The sequence below is a fragment of the Arachis stenosperma genome, chromosome 8 (assembly GCF_014773155.1).
Source record: "Arachis stenosperma cultivar V10309 chromosome 8, arast.V10309.gnm1.PFL2, whole genome shotgun sequence".
Lineage (NCBI taxonomy): Eukaryota > Viridiplantae > Streptophyta > Magnoliopsida > Fabales > Fabaceae > Arachis > Arachis stenosperma.
In genome coordinates this window covers 5,535,106-5,541,980 of record NC_080384.1, presented here as the reverse complement: position 1 = coordinate 5,541,980, position 6,875 = coordinate 5,535,106, and positions in this window count along the sequence as shown.

Here is a 6,875-nt window from a genome sequence, read left to right as displayed (position 1 = left end):
ACGATAACCGCCGTGCCCTAAAAATAGTAACGGATCCAAAAAATTTTGACAATGGGGGCAAAATATATATAATATAATAATAATTTTTATAATAAAATTATTATGTATATATAAAAATTAGCTATTAAATTATTTATTAACTATTATGTATATGTGTACATACACATATTTTTTAATTTATTTTTAATATATATTTTATATTTCAATATATATTTTATACAGATAATTTGTTTTTACAAACATATAACATGATTATTATAATTATATTTTGTTATTGTAAAATATGATTAATCTTTGAAATATATAATTTACAAATTAAAACACTAAAATAGTAATTTAAAATTCTATTTTTTAGATTTTTATTTTTAAAAAAATGAGTAATATTTTTCTTAACAATACAATTGAAACATTTTTCTTTTTATATATATATCACTAAATAATTATTTAAAGTTTATTTTTCATACAATTAGAAATCACCTCTTACTAATATTCATAGTTGAGAAAATTCTTTCAATTAATGTAGTTGTTACGAAAAAAAAATTTAGCTAATTTTAAATAATACTCTTTCAAGTTGATTTCTAAAAAAGAACACTAATCTCATTTAAATTGATAATTGATTATTCTAATAGACATCTAATATAAAATTTTTAAATTAATTATTATATACCAAAATTTGAATAAAAAATTATTGTGGTGTTAAATTTAATAATTTAATGGGAGCAAATAAATATTATTATCATATACTACTTAAAAAAATTTCAAATTGTAGTGGGGGCGCTTGTTCCCGCACCCAATAAAATAAATCCGTCCCTGCCTAAAAGTGAATCGCGAACCCCTTCCCTCTTCATTTCGAATTTGCTTTCTTTCTCTAACCTCTCACCTTCCCCTCTCCCTCTAACCAGTCATTCTCCCGCTCTCTCTAACCTTCTCGTCTCTCATCTCTCATCTTCGTCAACTTCTTCCGCCGCTGCTGCTGTACACCCCTTGCCGGTTTCGCTTCTGTCACTACTGCACCTCCACCCCTATTCTTTATTTTCATTTGTTCTACATTCAAGGTTTTTGTTTGAACTCTTTTTCTTTTAAATTCTATTATTTCAAGTTAATTAATTACTTAGTGGAGTTTAGTTAGTTTAATTTTCTGATTTAGTAGATTTATGTGGTTAAGATAGGTTAGAATAGGTTAGATTAGATTCCGAAATTACAGAAAACTGTTGAATTATTGAGCTGTTTGCTGATTCACCATGCTAAATTTTTTGAAAAATGCTTGATTGTATTAATGAGTCATTGTTTTATTGCTGATTTTGATAAATTTTGATATTGAAATTATTTTGATAATTTTGATTGCGTTCATTCATTGCGTTTAGGTCGTTTTTGTAAAAAAATTGCTGTTGAATATTTTGTATTATACGTCATTGTTGCTTGTTGTGACTTGCCATAACTTGATTGATCCTTATTTTGAAATTGTCGTCTGTCAATTCCTAATTGAGTGCATCAAGTTTGCATACAATTTTGCTTCCAATGTAAGTTGAAATGTGGAATTTGGCCATAGCATTGAAGTTTCAAATTTATTTGGTTTTAAGTAGTACTGTTATCCTAAGCACGACGTGTGTAACACAGGAGGAGTACACGCAGAAGTTAGAGGCCGCGACCCAACAATCTCAGTCACCTAATGGGAACGACAAAGCCGGCTCCGAGACCTCAATGGTAGATTCTGATAGGATTTGGCGTAAGACCGCCTCTGAACTCCACAAGAATCGCCGCTTCGAGTTAGGGTTGTTCTTTGCCAGAGGCCTCCGCTCCTCCGCGTTGGCGACTTCCTCTACCACTAGCCCTGTCGATCCCCAGGAAGTTGTCGACTTGAGGGAGAAGGTGCAGAAGCTGACGTAAGAGTTTCACCAGCAAGCGAAGCAGTCTGAGTAAAGGTACAACGACCTTCTTGCAAGCGTGGGAGGAGTCGTTGCTATTAGCTCGGACCTGAAGGAGAAACTGGAGTAGTTTGATCAGTTGCGAGAGTAGCTGGAGTAGTACAATTAGCATATACACGCTGGAGGTAGCAACACTACTGGTTCCAGCGCAATGCTACTGATGGGGCTTCAACGTAAGCAAATACACCGCTGCCTCAGTAGGGGGACCACAACTACAACGACGACAATTATCAGAATCTATAGAGGTTAGGGTTTTATTTCATTATTTGTCTAATTCGTTGTATTCAACTTCCGTGATATTTTATTATATTCAGACTATTTTTTTTAAAATAATTGTTTAATTTCTGCTAATTTTAGATTTCTTCCATTACCCAGATTGTATTTTGAGAGAGACGGAGGCACTGGGCAACACTAAGCTTGGAACGTACAGCACCATCAGACTCAGACCATGCCATAGATAGGACAAAGTATAGAAAAGTAAATTTGACATTGAAATTATAGCATTGGAGAGAAGGATTGAAGGTGGTATTAGTGGTGAAGAGCGATAAGTGAAGTGTTGGGGGTATGCGATATTGCTTTCCAGGTGAATTGCCACCTCTGTGTTGTGCTATTTTCAGTGCCACTGTTACCAATCATGGTTGTAGTTGTAGGCTTGCATATCTTTTATGTGTTTTGAAGGAGTAAAACATATTTGGTAAAAAGAAGTGAATATTCTGATAAGCATTGATAAGAATTGATAAGAATTAGCTGAGAGAACTAACATATGATAATGACAGAGAAAAGAGCCAGCGGTGATGACGAAAATTCGGCAGTGCAGAAACAACCCCTCCTTCCTTTGCTCGCCGTATTCTCTCTCTCTCTCTCTCTCCCTCTCTCCCTCCCTCCCCCTCTCTCTCTCTCTCTCTCTCTCTCTCTCTCTCTCTCTCTCTCCCTGTCTCATTCGTATATCCCCTTTCCTTCGTCTCTCTCCTTCCTTTTTTAGCTCCACGATGGTGGGGACGGTGATGAATTTTTCTATTGTCTCATTTTCTTTTCTCTTTTACGACGAGCTTAATCTCCTCTCTCCCTGTCTCTGCTTCTCTCTAACCGAACTCTCTCTCTCTCTCTCTCTCTCATGATTGTGACGGCGGCAGACCAGCAGCACCACCCTTCCCCGCCGTCGCCCTCCTCTTCTCTCTTCCCTTTCTTCTTCTTCTTCTTCTTCATAATTACCTTAACAATAATAAGAAACAGTATCGTATTTAACCAAAACACACTAATACCATAAAATAACATTGTTTCATCCCTGCTGAGTTCTCACTTAATGCTACACGTGCAAAATCATTAATGAAATATGTTAAAAATTTGATGGAAGGACAAACGAGATTAATGTTAAATATTTTAAAGACTAATTTGATTAAAAAAATTATTTGAAGGCGAAAATTAAATGACGATCGCCAATCTTTTGAAAACCAAATTGATCATTAACCTGTGAATTATCACATGAAAATTAAAAAGAAAAATCTAGAAATAAAATTTTGTTCTGAATTTTTTTTACATCTTCTAAATATTTATTCAAATGATTTTATATTAAATGGATATTTGCTAAATACAAATGCTTTTTTGTCATTTACAAAAAATATATTAATTATTAGTTATTTTTGTCGCATTTTTAAATTATTTAAAAGTTGTTTTGTTGATAATATTTTTTGGGGACTATTTTAGTAGCGATTAAATTTTTTGGTTACCAAATTGATGGTTAACTCTTATTTTTTTAAGAGTAATACTCCAAATAGGTCCCCAAGAAATTTACGATCCGACAGTTTTGTCCCCCACAAAATTTAATTAAGATTTTGACCCTGAGGTTCTTAGATATCCACCAGATACGTCCCCAAAACCGTTTGATCTGGTTAAAGTGGTGACGTGTCAGGTTAACTGCGACATGTCACCTCCAGGACATTTTGGTCCCCATCCACACTGGACAAAACGCCGTCGTATTGGAATTAGGGGCAAAACGACGTTGTATTGGAACTAGGGGCAAAACGAGGTCGTTTCGGGGAGGACAAATTCGTTCCTACTTAGACAGAAAATGTAAACGGCGCCGTTTTCAAGTTGGGGGGGACCTATTTGTCTTATAATAGTATCTTAGGGGACCTATTTGACCTATAATTCATGATGTTGAAAGAAGCTATATTTACTTCAACACAAACCTTAAAAACACATTGGCATTAGTCTGCTCATTTATCAAAATGGTAACATAAACTTGAGAACCCAAACTTGTTAACCACACAAATATTTGGCTTCAATAGCAACACAAACCAAATCAAGTCAAAAGAAGGTTTATTTTTTTCAACATAAACTAAACGAAACCATTCTAAATAACATAAAGTCTTCTTCCTACAACATAGCAAAAGGTGGTAACATAACTAAGACAACAAATTTCACACTAATTCTTAGAAGCGTCATTTCTTGGAAGACTGGTTTAATCCTGGTGTTGGAATGGATTTGAACAACTTAGATACTGTGCCATTGGTTGCAGCTGATATTATTTCAGCACTAACACTCCATGAATTCTTGGCCCTAATTACTGTCTCTTTTGGACGTCTAAAAGAAAGCTGAGATTAGAATAAACAGTATTGTTATCACGATGTTTCACACAGAGTTCAACTGCTTACATTAAGTCACTTACAATCCAAAGGTATGCCCTTGTAAGTGGCTTAATATAAGCAGTTGAATTCTGTGCGAAACATGGTGATAACAATACTATTTATTCCAATCTCAACTTTCTTTTAGACATCCAAAGGAGACAGTAATTAGGGCCAAGAATTCGGGGAGTGTTAGTGCTGAGATAATATCAGCTGCAACCAGTGGCACAGTATCTAAGTTGTTCAAATTCATTCCAACACCAGGGTTGAACCAGTCTTCCAAGAAATGACGCTTCTAAGAATTAGTGTGAAAGTTGTTGTCTTAGTTATGTTACCACCTTTTGTTATGTTGGAGGAAGAAGACTTTATGTTGTTTAGAATGGTTTCATTTAGTTTATGTTGAAGAAAATAAACATTCTTTTGACTTGATTTGATTTGTGTTGCTATTGAGGCCAAATATTTGTTTGGTTAACATGTTTGGGTTCTTAGGTTTATGTTACCATTTTGATAAATGAACAGACCAATGTTAATGTGTTTTAAAGGTTTGCGTTGAAGTAAATATAGCTTCTTTTAATATCACGAATTATAGGTCAAATAGGTCCCCTAAAATATTATTATAAGGCAAATAGGTCCCCCACATGAAAACGACGCCGTTTGCATTCTCTGTCTAAATGGGGACAAATTTGTCCTCCCCAAAACGACGTCGTTTTGCCCGTGGTTCCAATACGACATCGTTTTATCCAGCGTGGATGGGGACCAAAATGTCTTGAAGGTGACATGTCGCAGTTAATCTGACACGTCACTACTTTAACCGGATCAAACGATTTTGGAGACGTATCTGGTGGATATCTGAAAATTCCAGGGTCGAAATCTTAATTAAATTTTGTGGGAAAAAAAACTGTCAGATAATAAATTTCTTGGAGATCTATTTGGGGTATTATTTTTTTTTAATAATATATAATAACACCTCTCTGTGTACATGCGTATTATAGGGGCAATTATATACGAAGGGATTTGGGGAATTATGTGCGATGTTGAAGTTGATGTCTTGCTTGATGCTTAGAGCTAATGAGTTTTAAAATATATATAATTAACGTCCTTTCAAAAGAATTTGGTTCGTTTGTTTGATTTTGTAAGGCCAAAATATATATCAATTATTGAGTTAGCCTTTAATTAAAGAGTTTTATTTTTTATTTTTTTATTCTCCTGTTGTTCACACATCAATACAATGAGTTGTTTATATTAATACTTGTCTTAAGCTAAACTAGTTTGGATGGTCTGTACAATAAGAAATATTTGAAGTTGAACAACATAATACCCTAAATTTAGATTTGAACGTTGTCAATAAACATAAGTAGATTTTTACTTTTGTTCCCTCTCTCTCTCTCTCTCTCTCTCTCTCTCTCTCTATATATATATATATATATATTAACAGAAATGAACAAAAATGATTTAAAATTTCTCAAAAAATACAAAATATGTCTACTTCTAAAATAATTAACTATAGTATTTTTTTCCTGTCAGTCACAGTCGTTGTCTTACACAACTTGATATTAAATATAAGCTTAAGCGAATAAGGGCCATAAATAAATAAATAAATAAATAAATCCCCCGAGAAAGCTGTTTTGAAAAAGCTTAGACTTTAGACCAACAAATCAATAGTATAAGGATAAATAGACATAAATTAATAAATAGCAAAAACAATTGAATTGAAAATTCTTTTGATTTTAGAATTTCTAGTTCAACTTAATATTCAATAATTTTAAAAAACATAAGAAGCACAATAGCAATTCTCCCCTTATGTGTATATACATATACATGTAACCAAAAAAAAAAAAAATACACACACACTATATATATATATGATGATTCACTAAAAGCAAGAGAACTTAAAAATCAGGATTAGTAAACTATAGAAATAAAGATTTATCCATCTTGTATTTTAAAGACACATTAAATTTATAAATTAAAAATTTTTATTAAAAATATAAAAAATTGTAATTTTTAATATATTTATTTTATATTTATTAAATAAAAATATTTAAATTTTTTTACTAATAATAAATTTATTATATGTTCTTAAAACACATATTAACTAAATTCTAGAAATAAAGAAAAAGTCAATACATAAAATAATATTGAAATATTAAATGTCAATTTAGTTTTTGGAAAATTAGGATTTTTTTTGTCTCTATTTTTTATATATTTTGTTTCTTAAAGAGAAATTAATAAAAATAAAAAAAATATGTTTTCTATTTTCATTTATTATTTATTATTTTTATAAAAGAAAAAAAAATAGAAAATAAAACACGAATAGACGCATTAT